Raw genomic sequence first — 20,352 nt, 5'->3', positions numbered from 1 at the left:
AGCTCTAGCTCTGAGTTTCAGGTGTCTCAGAGATATGCATTGTTCCAGAGACCAATCAGGTTATACGCTAGGGGATCAGCATCTCAAAGTGTAGAGATAGGCCTTACAATTCAGGGATAGAGTTAACTGCTGTAAGAGCTTACAATCTAGGGACTATTACAATTACTGTGTCCACATTAGGCTATGTTCTAAGATTCAATTCTGAGTTTACACATTGTAGTTAGTCCATATTGGTGAGGCATCATCCCTCTCACCATGTTTTCTCCAACACTTTTACTCCTATATATATATATTTTCCTACAATTTTATAGAGTTATGTTCACATACCATACATTTATCCACAGTGTACAATCAGTTGTTCATGGTATCATCATAAAGTTGTACATTTATCACCACAATCAGCACTTGAACATACTGATTACTACAAGAAAATTTTTTTTTTTTTTTTTTTTAGCAATAAGAAAAAATGATAAAAAGAAAAATAACATGTCAAACATGTCATACAATACAATATACTACTAAGGACAGCAAATAACACCACTACCAAGAATCCCGTATTACTCCCCTATATCCCCCTTTCATATACATTTAGCATTGGCATATTGCCTTTGTTACATTTAATGGAGGTATATTACAATGTTACTGTTGACCATAGACTCCAGTTTGCTTTGATTATGTTTTTTCCTGAATACCATCCCTTTTTCAAATTTCTACATGGTTGACATTCATTTGCTTTCCCACATGCAAAAACATTTTTATATTTGTATATTTAGTAACAGTCATTGGCCACTCCAGTTTTTGCCACGTTATACAGTCCCAGTCTTTATCATCTATCTTTACCTCTGGTGTCATACATTCTCCTATCCCACCTCTTTCAGCTTTACTCACAGACATCTTTGTTCAGTGTACTTACAATACCGTGCTACCATCACACAGTATTATGCTATCTATTTCTGGATCTGTGCAATCAATCCTAAACATTCTGTAGTCTTTCAGCATCAAATGGCTGATCTCTGCCCTCTTTCTATCTCCTGGTCGCCTGTGTTGTCAGCTTTTAACTCCCAAAGTTTGTTCATTAATGTCTGTTCATATTAGTGAGACCATACAGAATCTGTCCTTTTGTTTCTGGCTAACTTCACTCAACATAATGTCCTCAAGGTTCATCCACATTATTACATGATCCATGTCTTTGTTCTGTCTTACAGCTGCATAATATTCCATCATGTGTATATACCACAGTTTGTTTATCCACTCGTCCTTTGATGGACATTTGGGCTGTTTCCATCTCTTGGCAATTGTGAATAATGCTGCAGTAAACATTGGTTTACAAATGTCTGTTTGTGTTTTAAGTTTCAGTTCCTCTGAGTATATACCCAGCAATGGAATAGCTGGGTCATATGGCAGATCTATATTTAGCTTCCTGAGGAACCTCCATACTGTCTTCCAGAGTGGTTGCACCATTCTACATTCCCACCAACAATGAATAAGTGTGCCTCTTTCTCCACATCCTCTCCAGCACTTGTCATTTTCTGTTTTTTGGATAATGGCCATTCTGGTAGGTATGAGATGATATCTCATTGTGGTTTTGATTTGCATTTCCTTAATAGCCAGTGAAGTTGAGCATTTTTTCATATGCTTTTGAGCCATTTGTATTTCCTCTTCAGAAAAATGTCTGTTCATGTCTTTTGCCCATTTTTTAATTGGATTGTTTGTCTTTCTGTTATTGAGATGCAGGATTCCTTTATATATTCGGGATAATAAACCCTTATCTGATATGTGGTTTCCAAATATCATCTCCCATTGTGTAGGTTGCCTTTTTACTTTTCTGACAAAGTTCTTTGATGTACAAAAGTGTTTAATTTTGAGGAGATCCCATTTGTCTATTTGTTCTTTGGTTGCTCGTGCCTTGGGTGTGAGGTCTAAGAAACCACCTCCTTTCACAAGATCTTTAAGATATTGCCCTACATTTTCTTCTAAGAGTTTTATGATCTTGGTGCTAATGTTTAGGTCTTTGATCCACTTTGAGTTAATTTTGGTATAAGGTGTGAGATGGACATCCTCTTTCATTCTTTTGGAAATGGATATCCAGTTCTCCAAACACCATTTATTGAACAGGCTGCTCTTTCCCAGTTGCTTCGGCTTCACTGCCTTATCAAAGATCAGTTGTCCATAGATGTGAGGGTCTACTTCTGAACACTCAATTCGATTCCATTGATCAGTATATCTGTCCTTATGCCAGTACCATGCTGTTTTGAGCACTGTAGCTTTGTAATATGCTTCAAAGTCAGGTAGTGTGAGACCTCCCACTTCACTCCTCTTTCTCAAGACATTTTTGGCTATTCGGGGCACCTTACCCTTCCAAATAAATTTAGTTATTGGTTTTTCTATTTCTGTAAAGTAAGTTGTTGGGATTTGAATTGGTATTGCATTGAATCTGTAAATCAGTTTAGGTAAAATTGCCATCTTAACTATATTTAGTCTTCCAATCCATAAACATGGTATGTTCTTCCATTTTTTCAGGTCTTGTTCAATTTCTTTTAGTGGTTTCTTATAGTTTTCTATGTAAAGGTCTTTTGTGTCCTTGGTTAAGTTTATTCCTAAATACTTGATTCTTTTGGTTGCTATTATAAATGGGATTTTTTTTCTTGATTTCCTCCTCTTGTTGCACATTACTTGTGTATAGGAACACTACAGATTTTTGCGTGTTGATCTTGTAGCCTGCTACTTTGCTGTATTCATTGACTAGTTCTAGTAGCTTTGCTGTAGATTTTTCTGGATTTCCTACATATAGAATCATGTCATCTGCAAATAGTGAAAGTTTTACTTCTTCTTCTCCAATTTGGATGCCTTTTATTTCTTTTTCTTACCTAATTGCTCTAGCTAGAACTTCCAGCACAATGTTGAATAGCAATGGTGATAGTGGGCATCCCTGTCTTGTTCCTGATCTTAGAGGAAAAGCTTTCAGTCTCTCCCCATTGAATGTGATGTTAGCTGTGGGTTTTTCATATATTGCCTTTATCATATTGAAAAAGTTCCCTTCTATTCCTATCCTTTGAAGTGTTTTCATCAGGAAAGGATGTTGAATTTTGTCAAATGCCTTTTCTGCATCAATCGAGATGATCATTCTTTTCCTTTATTCTTAAATAGGGGAATTGAATGGAGTATTTTCCAGGATCCTTTCTAGTTCTCAACACTCTTTCTGTGGTCACCCTCTTTATAAAATGTGTAGAAATAAACTGCCTTTCTTCTTCAAACCCCAAAACAATCCTCCTGTTGATGGGGGTGGGGGAGTCTTCCCTGTTTCACAGATTGGAAGTAATAAAGTTCAGAAACTGTTTTGCCATTTCTCTGTTGTCCCATGTGCTACCTTCTAGTTGTATAAAACGGACATAGGAAATCCTGGTTGCGCTAGCAGAGGTCATGTGTAGCGAAGCCCATACACTTCAGGCTGTGAGGTATGGGCTTGTCTTCTATGTGGAAGTGCAAGGTATTTATGAATTCCAAACAGCCCCTTAGTTTTTGCCTAATCTTCTGGGTATTTCTACCCAGATTCAATAAAAATACAATTGTGACATGGCATATTAATTTCTCGGTGAACTTATCTGCCAATTTTTCGTCTTTTATGGATTGATGTGCAAATCTAAATACAAGAGGCCAACCATGTTCTATGGAGTTTGTGAGGGTTCCAATACAAAGAAAAAAGGTATTCCCTTAAGGATTCTTCCTTAAAGGGCTCTAGAATCTGCACAGATGAGCTATGGACAGATCAAGGAGATGAGTTAGTGTTCCCTTATAAAGTTTGGGCTTGAGGAGATTCAAGGAAAGAGCGAGAGTAGGTCAGTTCCAAAGTAGTTACTGCTGAAGTTTTCAAATGAAATGAGCTAATAGATGGCTTCCTTATCAGGGTGAATAAGTATGCAGAATATTAGGTGTGCCTATTTTTGAAAGAAAAGAGGGATTTTCATAGAAAAAAAGAGTCTGGAAAAGATTCCTCTACTCCCTTTCTCGTTGGAACTTGACTCTCTCAAAAGCAGTGTAGTGATATATCCACTAATGGATTGAAAAAAAAAATATCTTTTTAAGGCTCTGTTTTTAGCTTGAGAGAAAATTACTGAAGAAACTAATTTATTATTGGACGTATGGATTGGATATTTCAGGTGACATGGGTGATTGATGCCATCTCCTCCCTTATACTTTGTTAATTCAGTCAAGCTATGTACTATATGCTCTCCTCAGAAGGGACAGAAAATAAGGAAATCAGCATTTATTGAGTACCTTCTATGTGATAGAAACATTATTTTATTTTCCTCATCACTTCACCTTTCTTCATTCCCAGTCTCAATCACAGAGAAACCATAAAATACCAAACGCTTCTGAAAGAGACACGTCAAAACAGGACAATTTTTTTCCATCTTTTTAACCACCTGGAAATTGTGCAATAAACCCCCATTTTTGTAGAGGACAGGATGCAAATTTCAGAATGATTATCCTGGCTTTGATTGATGGAGGGTGCTGGTGTGAATATTGAGAAGGCAGTTTTAATGCAACCCCGAAGTATTGATGTGAGCTCCACTGTACTCATTCAGGAGCCCCAGAACTGTGTTTGTCTAAGTCACTTAAAGCCTGTTATTTTTCAACAGTCACTAAGCCAATATTTAAATTTTTTAAAAAGAGCTTTCTAAACCTATAGACTTTTTTTTTTTTTTTAAATCAAAAAGCACCCTTAAATGCAATAAAACTCAAGTTAACCTGGCTAATGGAAACACAAAGTCCTGACACCTCCCGAGTGAGCAGTGGCAATAAGAAATATCATTAAGTTTCCTCAATAGAGAAAACGTCTAGCTATGAAAATAAAATACAGAAAGGATAGTTCAGAATCTGTTTTGGTATATTTTCCTGAAATAAAATCTCTGCTAGTAATGAAATCATTAAAAATTAAATAAACAGAAGTGCCTATTTTCACAAGAGCCCAAACCTTCAAGCTATATTTTGATTACATCAATAGAAAATTCTTTACTTTCCCCTGTGAAATGACTTTATTGAATATTCACTTGTCCTTGTTTTTAAAGTGAAGTTTAGCCATTAATGCAAGAATATGAATTATACACAGAAAACATTTGTAGCTGTTACTAAAAAGGCAATGGATTTTGTTACTGCAGAAAATGAAATATGTAATAAGCTTTCAGGAATCTCTAGTTTTTAATATTTGAATGGTAGAATTTACTTAGATAAATCTGCTTTCTAATACATTGGTATTGTCTATGATAGTTGTAATTTCAGGGAGACCTGCCTAAGAGTTGATAGACTGGGGCATCTTTTAGTAATCTAGAGAGTTGTAAAAGCAATCTGTCTAAAACAGTCACCTGCAGCATAGCAGTTAGTGGACTGAGCCTCTGGGTCCCTCTTTTAGAGTAGCTAAAAATATTCCAGCTGGGTCACTAATTGAATAGGATTGTGAACAAACTTATAAAGCTATGTAAGGCTCTAGCAACCTGGAATGTATGATTTTTAAATTTCATCACCCACTGGGGCTGCTCCATGCCTCACAAGCAAATGCGTAACTAACCATACATATTTAGTCAAGGTTGGCAAACTGGGTAGACTGAAAAAGAAACCGGAATTACACTGGAACCTATCTTGGAACTTATTTCAAAGGAAAGGTCCTACACTCTGCCTATTAAGTAATCAAATTTGAAACCCACAATGTTTGGAGTTTCCTGGTTGATCTCAGCTGATATGAAAATGCCAGTGTGAGGAGGCAGGTGCAGTGATGACAAACAGATTTGTACAGTTGCAGGTATTTGTCATTGTTAGCAAACTTTTGGGAGATCAAATCAAGAGCCCTTGCATGCTCTCAGATTAATTTAGGAAGTTGTTCTGTCCAGAAAGAGGGCTTTAACGTTTTTTTAAAGAATAAACTCTTTCTGCAAACCAATTTAAAGTACCTTTTCCTTTTTCCACTTTATAAACCCAGTGTATTATTTAGGATTAGGTACCTTTACCTGTGACAGAAAACCAAAATAACTATGGCTTACCTGATTATTTCTGTCTCACATAAAAGAAGTCTAGTGATAGGCAGTCAAGGGTAAGTGTAATGGTTCCACAAATTTGTGAGGGACCGGGTGCCTTCCAGCTCGTCACCCTGGCATCCCTCATCCTTATGGTCCAAGAAAGCATCTAGAGCTCTAGCCAACCCATCCATATGCCAGCAACAAGATGAAGGGATGAGAAGAGCCACACTTCCTTCCTTTGAGGAGACTTCCTGGAAGTCACATAGAAGACTCAGCCAAACTTTAGGCACCTAGCTACATCTAGCTGTAAGGAGGTCTTCAGCTGAGTGGAAATGGCTCAGCTAAAAATTGGTGTTCTTGCTAGAGAAGAAAGGGAGAATGGGTATTGAGAGGCAACCAGCAGTCTTGGCCTTCAAACTCTTCCAATCCTCCTAAACTCTGCCTTCAACAGAAAATCATCTAACCCAGTGCCTTAATTTTACAAACAAATGAATGGAATGGTGTTAAACCTAAGTGACTTGTTCCAGGCTGCTTAGTTGGTTGGGGTCCAGGAAGAAATAGCACCCAGATTTCCTAGCTCCAAGTATAGGGCACTTTTACATTTCTAATGTCTGGGTGAGAATATTATATTTTGCTGAACATTCTAGCATATTCATTTGTCTTGTGACTTTTGGCTAAAGGTGACTGCAGTATACTGTGACTGGAGAGTGCTTTCGTCAGTGGCCTGTTTCTATATTCTTTATTTTTCTTAATTCAGCTTGATTGCAATATAATTCAAGTAACATAAAATCTAGCCTTTTAAAGTGTAAAATTCAAGTGGTTTTTAGTAAATTCACAAAGTTGTGCAACTATCACCACTATCTAATTTTAGAACATTTTCATTACTCCAAAAAGAAACTCCATGCCCCATTTCTCCCCTTCCTCAAACTCCTGGCCACCATTAATCTACTTTCTGTCCCTAAGGATTTGCCTTTCTGGACATTTCATATAAATGGAATCATAATATGCAGTCTTTTGCAACTGGCTTCTTTCATTTAGCATGTTTTCAAGGTTCATCTATGTTGTAGCATGTGTCAGTACTTCATTTCTTTCATGGCCAAATATTATTCCGTTGTATGGATAAATCACATTTTGTTTATTCATTCATCAGCTCATAGAATTTGAGTTGTTTCCACATTTTGGCTATTATGAATAATACTGCTATGAACATCTGTGTACAAAGTTTTTGTGGACATATGTTTTCATTTCTCTTGGATATATACCTAGGAGTGGGATTTCTGTGTCCTATGGTAATTCCATGTTTAAAATTTTGAGGAACTGTCGAACTGTTTTCCAAAGTGGCTTCTCCTTTTTACAATCCCACCATCAATGTATGAGGGCTCCAATTTCTCTGCATACTCTCCAACACTTCTTATTTTCTAACTTTTTATTTTAGTCATCCTGGTGGATGTGAAATGGTATTGCATTGTGATTCTGATTTCCATTCCCAGGATGGTAAATGATGTTGGGCATCTTTTCATGTGCATATTGGTCATTTGCATTCTTCTTTGGAGAAAGGTCTATTCAAGTCCTTTGCCAGTTTTTAAATTGGATTATTAGTCTTTTTATTGTTGAGTTGTAATAGTTCCTTATATATTCTAGATTCAAGTGCCTTAACCAGATATGTGATTTGCAAATATTTTCTCCCATCCATGAGTTGACTTTTCATTTTCTTGATGGTGTCTTTGAAGCACAAAAGTTTTAAATTTTCATGAAGTCCAATTTATTTTTTATTTTGTTGCTTGTGCATACATGATCATATTTAAGAAACCATTGCCAAGCCCAAGGTCATGAAGATTCACTCCTATATTTTCTCTAAAAGTTTTATAGTTTTAGATATTACATTTAGGTTTCTGAGCCATTTTGAGTTAATTAAAAAAATTTATTATAGCAGTTGTAACTTTACATTTGTTTCTATACTCATAACCTTTAGAGAATGTTTTATAAATCATCTAGAATCGTGGATGTCTCTCTGTGAAGAGGTTCAAACAAACTCAGCATTCATACTTGAGAATATTGAACTCCTAGGACTGTATTGCCACTGAAGTTATAAATGGGCTCTGGGTGGAGCAATATGTTCTGTCAATGCTTCTTTTGTTTATAATTTATCACAAATAATTTACAAATTGACCAAAATTGACCTATGACAGTCTCCCATATTAGTGCTAGAGTATAAACAATTGAATAGCAATTGGTGCATTTAGGAACAATTTCTTCCATGTTCCTAACAGGCAAAGTTCTGCCTTCATGTTCACTATGGGAATTATGACTATAAATTTTCAATTTAGTCCATAGAAAATTAAAAGTACACAGAAATCATTAAAAGATACCTCCCCCCCCAGAGGAAAGGAACCCCTTCTCCTTAAGACAACAAAAACTAGATTATCAGAATGGAAACAACTCTGCCTTTTTTTTTGACTTTGCACAAATGTACCCATTGATTAAGGCCAAAAAATTTTAAAATCACAGAATTAGAGCTGGATGGGGTCTTAAGAGCTTATCTCTTTCACCCTCTGCCTCCAGATAGCGAAATATTATTTTCCCATGTTGTAGATGAGTCCAGCATAGCAACTCTTTTTCTGCTTCATCTCTTGACTTCCTCTGTTTTAGGTTCTTTCTCAAGTGGGCTTGCTCTGGTGGAAGTCCTTGGAAACAAATACTCATAGCTACCAGTCACAGAGGGAAGAGGTTCTCTTTCCTAACAATTCTAACAATAGGCTCAGAATTGTGTCTGGTTGGGTTGACTTGAATCACACATCCTTCCCTGTTCCTATCACATTGGCCAGGGCTATGGAATATATTAATTGATGAAGCCTGGGTCACATGCCCACCCCTATAGCTACCACGTGAAGTACTTGTTCTGACACTAGTGGAAAATTGAGAGGCTGTTCCCAGATGAAGGAGAAATAGATACCTGGCAGATAACATTGCCCACTAGAGTCACTATGCGTCTATCCTGCTTTTTTTGATGGGTAATGTGCTTGGAAATATAGCTAGACCTCTTATAAATGAGGAATGAAAACATCATATATGGTTCCAGAATTTGTGGTGAAGGTGTAAGAAATAAAGTTCTCTAAGTCTTATCAAAAAGCAAACAAACAAACAAACAAAAAACAACAAAACCCTCAGAGATGATCTGCACATTAAAAAATGAATAAAAGATATGTTCTCTGTTGCTTGAATGCAGTTATTAATCTCTGGAGTAATTTCATGTGTTGCACAAGCTAATTCATGAGTGTTAGTCATGGCTTGTTCTTGACATGAGTTTAAGGTGAGATGTTAACTGTAAACATCATCCCATTATGGAATCCAAGCTCCAGCTCTCAGTCAGTTGTGCACTTCACACTTCTGTGAACCACACCATCTTTAAGTCCAGCTTAAATATCATGCTCCATCTGAGTTCTTCCTCCCTCCTACCCCCTCCACGAGCCACTTAACTGGGATCACATTTAGTAGCAATGACTCCCTACAATGTCAGCCTATGACTCCTTGAGAGCGGGGAGAATATTTTATTCATATTTGCACACCCAGTACCTAACACACTACTACACACAGTCTTTGTTAAATATTTTTTGCATTTAACTGAATTTCTGCTCACACATTGACTTCAAAGAGACAAAAAGAGAATGAAAAATATAATTTGCAGATACAAAAGGATATCTGTGCTGTTTGAGAAGCCATAGCTTCTCAAAAGAATAATGATTGGCTTTCTCAGACAAGGAAAAGAAATATTTTTTAATCATGAGCATAAAAGATAATGACTTAATTCCTGGGAGGAAGGATATCAATAATTTAACTGGTTTATTTTTCAGAAGACTTATTGCTACCTGGACTTTGATTTCACAGGAAGTTTTATATATACTTAAAGGGAACAGTTTCTCAATAGCTCTCAGATAAACAGTAAAACAAAAATCTAAGGTTAGTTATTATAGCGATAAAGAACAGAGGTATGCTCTAAAGTTCATATCCAGGTTCAACCATGGACTAGATGTATGACCTTGGACAAGTTAATTAACTTCTCTGTGTCTCAGCTTCCTTATTTAAAAAAAAAATAGGTATTAGCCTCATGGATTGTTGTGAATTAATGCAAGTAAAGCATTTAGCACAGTGTCTAGAATATGATAGCTACTGTATTTCACTGATTCTAAGATGTATATATATTTTACATTTTAACATACATGAAATTGGGGTGCATCTGACAACTGATGGCATATTGTTTAATTGGAAACTTATTTTCTTTCTTTGTGATTCATAAAATAATGGGCAGCTTACAATTGATTACATCGTATAGTCAGTGAAATATAAAATTACTATTATGTAAAAGACACACAGGAAAGCACAGCTTCCAGCTTCGAAAGAAAATGGAGGAAAATTAACCCTGGAGTACTCCATGGCCTCATTGGAAAGGACTCTATCATATATACTTTCCAAAGCTTTAGTATATAATGTTCTCATTTGTTTCTCACTACATCTTGATATATATACTAACATATATATTAGTAAGTGGCAGAGCTGCAACAGCAACCCATTTCTCTCAACTTCTTTGTGCTTCACCATAACTGGCTTGAGTCTATTCAGACTACAAGACAATAGTGGATTTCTTACATCTCTTTTAATTTTGTCTTAAAATGCTTCTTGAATATTTTATAAATGATCACATTTATTATAGCTTACATTTTTATGATTTATACATTTTCCTCTGAACAAAATTTAAATCCCTTGAGGTCTGCAACTATGGCTGAGGTACTTTCTAAAATTCAACAATTTCTTGCACATAATAGGTACTTTTTAATATTTGCTTATTTAAACCACTTCACCGGACACTGAAGCAGAGAATAGAATCTTCCATATGGCACATGAAAATAAGAGGGGAACCAAATGTGAGCCAGAAATCAAAAGGATGTTGGGAAAAATGCCCAGCAGGACCATGAAATTCATGGTCCTAAATCTGAGTAGTGCAATTTAAACATAAAGAAGTGCTAATGAAAACTCATCCTTTTTTTTTTTCTGATGTGAAATGCATAAGATATTCCTATGAATAGAATATTTTGTGAAAGAAGAGTCTTCATTCAGTCCCCAAACAGGAATGAGCCAATAGACAGAAAGGATACAGAAATAAAACACAATAGATGTACTAAGAATAGATTTATTCTGGAGAGAGTTTCCATTTTTATCAATTAGATCTTATTTATAACCAGAAACTATAGATGGAAAGCTTTTAAATATTGAGAGAACATTTTAAAAATTACATAATGATGACTTACACAATATCTTTAATTTAAAACCATGAGTATGAAATTTTAACCATTATTTTTATTGTAAAAATTACATAAAAACATTAAAGGAGAATTTAAAAAAAAGTATCACTCATAATCCTTATACTCTAACATAAAATTATTTGTATATTTTGAGTTTTTATTCTCTCAAATATGTATTTTTACATTTTTAAAATCATAGACTACATAGAAAATAAAAACCAACTTATAATTTTTTTACTTTAAATATATCTAGGAAGAGAAATAAAATACTTCTAAAAGGCGGTGATGATGATACTGTGAATAACTGATTGTACACTTTGAATGATTGTATGTTATGTGATTATATCTCAATAAAATTGCATTAAAAAAAGCAGTGAAAATAAACTTTTGGTTTTTTATTTTTTGAAAACTATTTTAAGAAGTGAAAAAGGAGATCAAATAGGATAGATATGTGTTTCTTAAAATCCCATCATATTTTTAATATCTATTACAATCTTGAAAGTTGCATGTAAGCTACAAAGCATGCATTGATCAGATTGTCTTGGCTAACATTTAACAGATCGTCTCTGTCAGACAATGTAATTTCAATTTTGGCATTTGTTAATTTTGCATTCTTGTAGTTAACAATAGTGTTGTCTTATATCCTGAGTTCAAGAAAATGGATCAATGTCTCTAAAGTGGTTCAATGAAGCATAAAAATAAAGATAAAAGTAGTAATGTAAATACTGCAATTCAAATAAAGAGATAAACATAAGTTGTGAACAAACTGGAGTGAAAATATAGATGATAAATCTGCATGGGCTGTGACAGTCTATATGTGACTTTGCACAAGCAGCCACAAAAGAAAGGTGTGAATTGGAAGCACAACAATAAATATCTGAAATTGGATTTTATTGAGTAGGTTATCCATTAGTGTTTATCACCTGTGCATTGTCTTTTATAATACTTTTCTCAGTTTTTCTGTAATTGTTAAACAAAGCAGTCACCTCTCCTTGAGATTTTTGAAAGCCAACACTAAATGTTGATTACTAATAATGAGGAATGTAAGCTCTAGAAGAGCTGCATTCCCAATACCTGGCACAGTGCTGTGAGTCTAGCGGTTATTCAATATATTTGTTAATAAATGAATGAGTTTTTCACTAATAATGTCATCAAAGATCAATGCCACAAAGCTATCATTCAAAGTTAAACTCCTTGTAGCAAAACTACGTAGAAATCATATTGTTGTCTTAAACCTTGCAAAATCAGCTGCAAATTAATAATATATTATTAAGAGGAAGAAATAAAAGAAGGCAGAATGAACTGTTGGCAAAATTGTTTGATCAAATGATATTCCCAGGAATCCCAGGAATTGTATCCATGGCATACAATGTTGAAGAGCAGTTACTATTCATGCATGCAATGTAGTGGACATTTTACTTTACAGATGACATATATAAGGGAAAAGTGCTCAACGAGTTTTTTAGTTTATTGATGACAACTGACTGCAAGATTTTGCTGTTATGTGAGCTGTGATGTGGACTTGAGAAGAGGAAAACAAACTGATAGGCACAAGGTAGATTTGTGAATTATTACAAGAATAAAAGAAGTTGAGCAGTGAACAATATGCCTCCTGTTCATGGTTTGGTTTTTCAAGGAAAGAGCGAATATTTTAAATACGATCAAAGTATTACCTCTAAGGATACATTTTTAAAAGTATATGTTGTGTAATGAAATAGGCACAAGCACAACACTCTCCTTTTCCACACTAAAGTGTGCTGGTTTTCAGGGGAAAGGTGCTCACACAAGTTTTTATTATGAGAAATGGGACACTGATAATGTCAGATAACAATTTCCACGTTTTTTTTCAATGGATGTTTCTCAGCACTATATTCAGTATCTAAAATAGACTGAACTTATTTCAGGGATAAAATATCATGCTTTTAATGTTGAGGAAATCAGGATTTCGTTAGAAGATTGAACCATAGCACAAAAGCTTGACTCTTGCTCAACACTTGAATTTCTTTCCTTGGAGAAAGAGCTCAACTATGCATTATTGGGAATACTTAAAAATAGCATCCTAAAGTCGCAACAGAATATGAAGAAAATATCCAGCAGCTCCCATGAAGTCCTCTTTGCTTAGCAGAATATGTTCTGCTCACTGCAAACCCAGTCATTAATTGGGTGACTGCCTGTAAAAAAAGAGAAGATCTGGAACTATATTACTACTCTTGCTGGCTCCCATGCCATATTGCCCTTCCTGTGGAAGTTTTCTCCACCTTGTTCTGCTTGGCAGATTGCCCAAACTGAGCATGAGTTAGTCCTGCCCTCTGGAAGCTGGGTTTGTTTTCCTGCTCTACTCATTTGGGACAAGTTTCTGCAACTGTGTTGCTTTCCCTTGGCCAAAGTCCACTGTCCTTAAAAGTGAGGTTCTGCCTGATTTCCTCCTAGTACTGTTTGAAATGAAAGAGCTTTGATTTACACTGCATGGGGGGTATTCAATGCCCTCCAAGATTGTGATTTCCTACTGTTTCTCTTTGCCTTTCCTGTCTAGCCTTATTATTTCAGGAGATGTTAATTATCTCATCTTGTTCATACTAAATATAGTCATCCAGGAATTATTCAGAGGAAAACACTGGCTAGATGCTATATCTGGTTACCCAGAATTTATTCAAATTATTGAAAACATGGAAAAAATGAATCAAAGGTCAGCCAACTCATAATTTGTCAAGGGCTGCTAATGTTTTATGCAAAATAACAAATAAGCCTTGGTCAAGAATCCCCTACTGATATTATAGGAGATGAAATTATTGGAAGTAGCAAAGACTTTCTCAGGGCTCCTAATTCCAACTCAAACCTTTGCTGCAATTTCAGTACTGGTCCATTTATTTGCAATGTGTAAGTTATCTCTGGTAATTGCATTTACCTTGGCATATAAGCATTTGTGGACTGGAATTTTACCATCATGAAATTGTCTCAAGTAATTTGATAGGAGAGACTGAAAGGATGATGAAGACCACTAAGTATGCCTTAGATTCAGGGCTGATATTTAGCTGGACTACAACGGGATGGCTGTGCCAGTGGTTTATAGTTGGCATCCATTCTAATTCTAATTGATGCCTGTGCTGTGTTGTTGTTAACATCTTGAATGTCCCAATTTTGAATATCCCAATTTTGAATATCATTATTGCCTGTAATATATACTTGAAGATTTCTAAGGCTTCTAATCACCCAAAATGTTGCTCCAGGTTAAAAAACAGGAGTCAATCCCATGAATCACCAATGGATAGAGTTATGGATTGAATTATGTCCCACAAAGACATGTTCAAGTCTTAACTCCCAGTCCTGTGGATGTGAACCCTTTTGTAGGTAGCATTTTTGAAGATGCTATTTGTTAACATGAGGCCAAGCTGAAACAGGGTGGGCCTTAATCCAATATGACTAGAGTCCTTATAAGCAGAGGAAATTTGTACATAGTAGGAGACATAGACTGGGAAAGAGATGGCCATGTGATGGAGGCAGAGACTAAGTTATGGATTGTTAGCAACCCACCATCAGGAAGCTATAGACTTTGTAGAAATCATGATCCTGCTGACACCTTGATTTGGGCTTCCAGCTTCCAAAATTATAAGACAATACATTTCCGTTTTAGCCAACCAGTCTGTGGCCTCTGTTACAGCAGCCCTGGCAAACCAAGAAGGATAGTATCTGTAGACTTGTTCCTATCTTTACCTGAATTTTGAAGGAGTCAAGGATGCTCCTCTGCTTCCACCAACCAGGTCCAGGTTGGCCTTTCCTAGATACTGTGTAGGAGGACAAAATTGGGTTTTCAGCACTTAGTCGAGGTCTTGGAATTAGTGCTATCTCAGGTCCAAAGTGCAAAGTTCATTATGACTAACTTCAGAGACTCATTCAAGGGTAACCAGTACAGAAACAATTTCACACACACATACACACAAATTAGTTGAAAGATGGTTTACTAATGTATCTTATCTCAGGTTTCATGTCAACCAAACAACCTGGGTCATATAATGATAGGAAAAAAGGGCCACCTTTTAAAAGAATTAACATGTCTATAAGTTTTTGTTAAAGTTATCATTTAAGGTTATTATATAGCAGATATAAATATCAATCTAAAAAATTCAGGCTTGCAAGGAAATAATTTCATTTTTTCATAATGCAAACTAGTTTCTATTTCAAGCTCTGATTTCACAAGGGGTGGCAGACCTTTAACCATGATCAATTTGACAGGGACTGCCTCTAAATTGAGGGGGGCTTACATAACATAAGAGTATCAGGGGAAGGCAAAGGAGCATTTGACCCTTGCTCCTCATCTATCATACTGGCATCCCCTGAGAGTCCCAAAATATATCCTTTCTTGGTAGCAATCAGCCCCACAGATTGCTGCTGGGTCGATCTTGGTCTATCAGCAATGCCCCTCTAGGTCCGGTGGCATTTGCTGCCTCTGCACACATCTGGGTATCTAAGAATCATTGTGCTGCACTGCCAGAACCTCCATGGCACTATCTGAGGTTGCACTGCCCATTAAGATAGCCACTAGCCACACAGAGTTACTCAAATTTATATTAATTAAAATTAAGTAAAATTAAAACTCCAGTTTCTCAGTTACAGTAGAACTATTCAAGTCTCAGTAGTCCCAAGAGACTAGTGGCTACTGTATTGGACAGCCAGGTATAGAACATTTCATTCACCACAGAAAGTTCTATTGTACTGTACTGCTCTAAGGCCATAGTTGGCCTAGATATGCAGCCCAGCTTTTTCTTCCCTTAAGGGTCTTGCCACCTTCCCAGGGCTCTACTGGGGAAAAGGGATGCAAGTTCTCTCTCTCTGCTCTCAGATCTCATAGACCTGCCATTTCAGTTGCCCTTCTCTAGGGCTCTTGCCAGATTGGGTGAGAATAGGGCAATAGACTCTTTTCTCAGGGATCCACCAGTAACTACTCTCCCATTACTTTCTTCCCAACTTTTTTCTTCCCCTTCCAGCCCAGAAGCCATTTCTTATTTCAGTGAAAGGAAGCTTTCACTGTCCAATAGGAATATAAGCCACACATGAATTTAAAATTTTTCTATTAGCCATATTAAATAAAGGAACAGGTGAGATTAAGCTTCTATGATATTTTACTTAACTCAATAAATCCAAAACATTATCATCTCAACATGTAATCAATATAAAATTATTAATAAGATATTTTGCATTCTTTTTAATATATGAAGTCTTTGAAATTGTGTATTTTACACTTAAAGCACATCTCAATTTGGACAAACCATATTTCAAATGTTCGATATTCATACCTGATTAGAGATTACTGAAATGAGCAGTGCCAGTATCTACTTTGATGCCATTCCATTACTCTGTAAGGGCTAGTTTTTGATACTGAAAAGCCAAGAAAAGATTTCATGTTTCTGTACATATTTTCTTTCCCTGAAACAATGAGCAAAGGCCAGCCTAAATGAGGTTGGGTGGAATATTAAGGGTGTCTTGGGGTGGGATATAGGAAGACAAAGGCCACAGGATAGAAGGAAATACCTGGAAAAACTACTATAAAAACCATTGGTTATATTTCAAAAATATTAGCCTGCCACAGTGAGTGTTTTAAGGTCATAAACATTGCTGTAGGATTGTTGGGAGTAAATTTGTTTGCTATAGGATTAAAACAAACAATTCCGTTGCAGTTAAAAACTGCAGTCATATTGTTGAGTACAAGTATAACTGCTATGGTAACTGGAAAACACAATATGAAAAACTGCAGTGTTATTGGGAGCAAATCTTATTACTATGATTAGGGCATAGATAAATTCCATTAGTTGTTAAACCCTGCAGTAATACTTCTGACAATTTTACTGAAAAAACTGTAAAAGCCAAAGATAAGAATTTTATCACTGGGAAAGATAATAATTTAAGCTTATGGTTGCATTTCAAAGACTAGAATCTCCATTTTGGGGGTTTCTGAAACAGTGACTACAAAAGTTGCTTCTTGGAAAATAGTTTGTCAGTTTCAAAACCATCATGGCAGAGAAGATTTAATGTTCTTGGATGGCTTTTCCCACTTATTTCTTTGTATTCCATCTTCACTTTAAGCTTGATGATATTTAAAGGCACTATCAAAATTATTTCAAATATTGAATTCTCTGTTAAGTAAAACATCTATAAAATTTTGTGGTCAACAATCCAGGGCAATTGGATTGGGCAAATAGACAGGGCAATTACAGTAACTTGCATTAATGGGTCTATTACATTCAGATATAGCCTGGGACAGCAGATGATAAATCAAGGCCAGAGTAAACAGGCTTAAAAGCACAGAGGATAATCTCCAGAAAGGAGAGGGTCTGTAAGACATACATGCTGGTAGGTAGAGGGAATGGGGTCTTAAGTAAAAGACACCTTCCAGCATGCCAAAAGATCCTAGTTAATATATTGGCAGGAAGGGTGGCTGGGAAGATAGCACTATATTCTTCCAGGTGTTCATGAGGATTGAGGGAAAGTGAATTTTTAGTAATTACTGTAAAGTTTTAGTCCATTTAAATTATTGGTATTCCACTCTTAGTACCTAATGAGTTAGGGAAGAACAATGTTAGATGTATTATTCCTTTTGAGATTCTTTAGTCTTTGAGGTGGTGGTGTTTGGCAGCAACTAAGTATTGCTCAAGTAATCTGTTTTGGTTTTTTTTCTTGCCTATTTGTATCCGCTACCAAACACAAGAGGGTACAATTATTCACTGTTTACTGCACTTTACATAAAGACTTCATCTTAAGTCTTCTCAATGTCCTAGAAAGGTAGGCATGATTATTTGCTTTGCAGAATAGGAAGCTGTGACGCAGAGAGGTAAATTGTGTTACTTTCTTGCATGCACGCTGAATTTTGGTTTCTGAAACCTCTCTGAGAGTAGGGATTGTATATTTTATATACTATTAATAATATTTAATGTAATCAATAGTTGGTATTAAATAATTATCAGCTAAGCAGACAAAATTTAAGATCTAGAAATATTTTACATTGTAGGTTCTTCAGTCAATTTAGTTAGCAGACAGGTTATCTAAAAAAAGAAATGATGGGAGGAGAAATAGCTGTTTCCTGGGCCTCCAGGAGGATAGACTATGCACTTGAGCTCAGAAGCAGAAACTGTCAAAGTTCTTCACTCATTCATGCAATAATTCTAACCTATGTCTCTTCTTAGTTACTTTGATGGCTAGAAGGAAAAAGAAGAGTTTCCATCCAAGGAAAAGTACTTCCCCTAAAAAGAAGAGCTGTCTTATAAGAAACTCTTTTTCAGTCTCTTGAACTTTTCCACAACTTGAGGAAGATTCCTTTGGGGTCCTACTCTCTTCTTCTTTAAGAAAGAACTTCATTCTATAAAACTGGTTGCTTTCAAGAAGATAATTCCTTTACAATAATAACCTCCCCCCTTCTTTTTTTTAAGAGGAAGGGAAAGAGTATTAAAAGAAACCAGGATGACCACATGAGAAAAGTCTGAAGAACAATAAATAAATAGGGTGCAAAAACCTTCTGAGCATCATGTGGTTGTTCCTGAAGGGCAACTTGGAGCAAAATAGTTTATGACCATTTGTAGAAATTAGCCATTAAAAAAACTATATACTTAAAGTCTATTAATGATGTAGAATGTATTACTATATAAGATCATAATGGCTGTAGGTTGTAGCGACTTAGTAAATCACTCAGGAAGGACATCAGAGAACTCCAAGATGTACACAAATTAAGAATTAATATGATTATTGTTATCTTAATATTTTTAAATGAGGACTATAGCAATGTGATATCTATCCCTTTCTGTAAAATGTACACTGTATTCTTGTGATAGTAAATCACTTGTCTTTTTAAATTGAAAAATCGAACACGACTTAGGTACTGGACTCCATTTTTCATCTGTTTTCTCATCTTTCCTAATTCTGATGTTTCCCACGTTGGTCCCCCCACCCAAATCTACAGATGTGCTCAATTCTCACCCATCATTGTGCTCCCCTTCTGCCCCTCAAAGTATCCTTTCCTAGACCCTAACACCTTTTAAGCTACTTTGTCCCTGCACCCTGTTCTTCATGCTTAGTAAGCTTAAAAATGATCCTTAATTGTTTCCAGGCCCCATCCTACTTGTTTTCTTTTCATATGTTACCATCACTTTTTTTCAAACTACTTGCCTATAGCATGTTGGGTGCCACCCTCTTCTGTTTCCCTCCTACTTCTCTGTTCATTTCTCCTTAGACTCTTTCCCACTTGACTCATTCCTTAAATGTTGAGATTTCCCCGAAGTTTCATTCGTGGTCCTTTTTCTCTACACTAGAATTCTGTGAACTACCAAAAATTGTAAGCAAATTTTTGAGTTTTGTGATAGAGCATTTTCTCCCTTGGGAACGTGTCTAAAGCTTTCGTCATGGTGTCAAAGGGGACCTTGGCTCTTTTAACAAGATAAAGCGCCCCTGACTTCACACTCTTCTTAGGTTATTTATCATTTTCTTTGACCCAAACCATCCTTTCTATATGTCAGCCACTCCAAACCCATCTACAGTTTCTACCAGGGGAAAAATGAGACCAACAATGAAAATAAACTAAGACGGAAAAAAAAGTTGAAGAATCAGAAAAAGAAGAAATTGTTCCGTAAATATTTCGTGCCTAGCTCAGCTTAAGGAATCCCGTAGAGGACGAGAAAACTGAATGGGCGGAGGCCTGGCAAGGACAGTACCTCAGGGAGTAGGGGGAAAACCCCAGAAGGAATAGGGTGAAAAGGAGGCTGTGCGCGCAAAAACCCTAGTAGTTAGTTGCGGATGAGAGGGCGCGCCAGGTTCTAGTGCGAAGAAAGCAGAGAACAGGGGAGAAAAACCACAGCGGCTGCACCACCCACAGCCACAAGACAGCCAGCTGCCCATTCTGCTCTCACAGACTGGAGCCAGAAACCCCGCCCGGTACCCGGCCGCGCCTTTGACGGACATTCACCTTAAGCAATTACCTTCCAGTTTACTATAAACATTCCTCAGTCCTCCCGCCTACCGCTTCCTTCTCTGAGCCAATCAGAGGAATGGGCGGGATCGTCCTT

The 20,352-nt window shown here is 36.3% G+C and overlaps 1 protein-coding gene across 1 annotated transcript in view; it reads left to right on the top strand.

The window, feature by feature from the left end:
• Positions 1-20,352, top strand: part of EHBP1 (EH domain binding protein 1) — an 870,491-nt gene that overhangs the window by 422,993 nt on the left and 427,146 nt on the right. The gene's annotated exons all lie outside the window — the stretch shown is intronic.

Source organism: Choloepus didactylus, chromosome 17 (genome assembly GCF_015220235.1).
Source record: "Choloepus didactylus isolate mChoDid1 chromosome 17, mChoDid1.pri, whole genome shotgun sequence".
Taxonomy (NCBI): Eukaryota; Metazoa; Chordata; class Mammalia; order Pilosa; family Megalonychidae; genus Choloepus; species Choloepus didactylus.
This window is presented reverse-complemented; position numbering and strand designations above follow the sequence as displayed.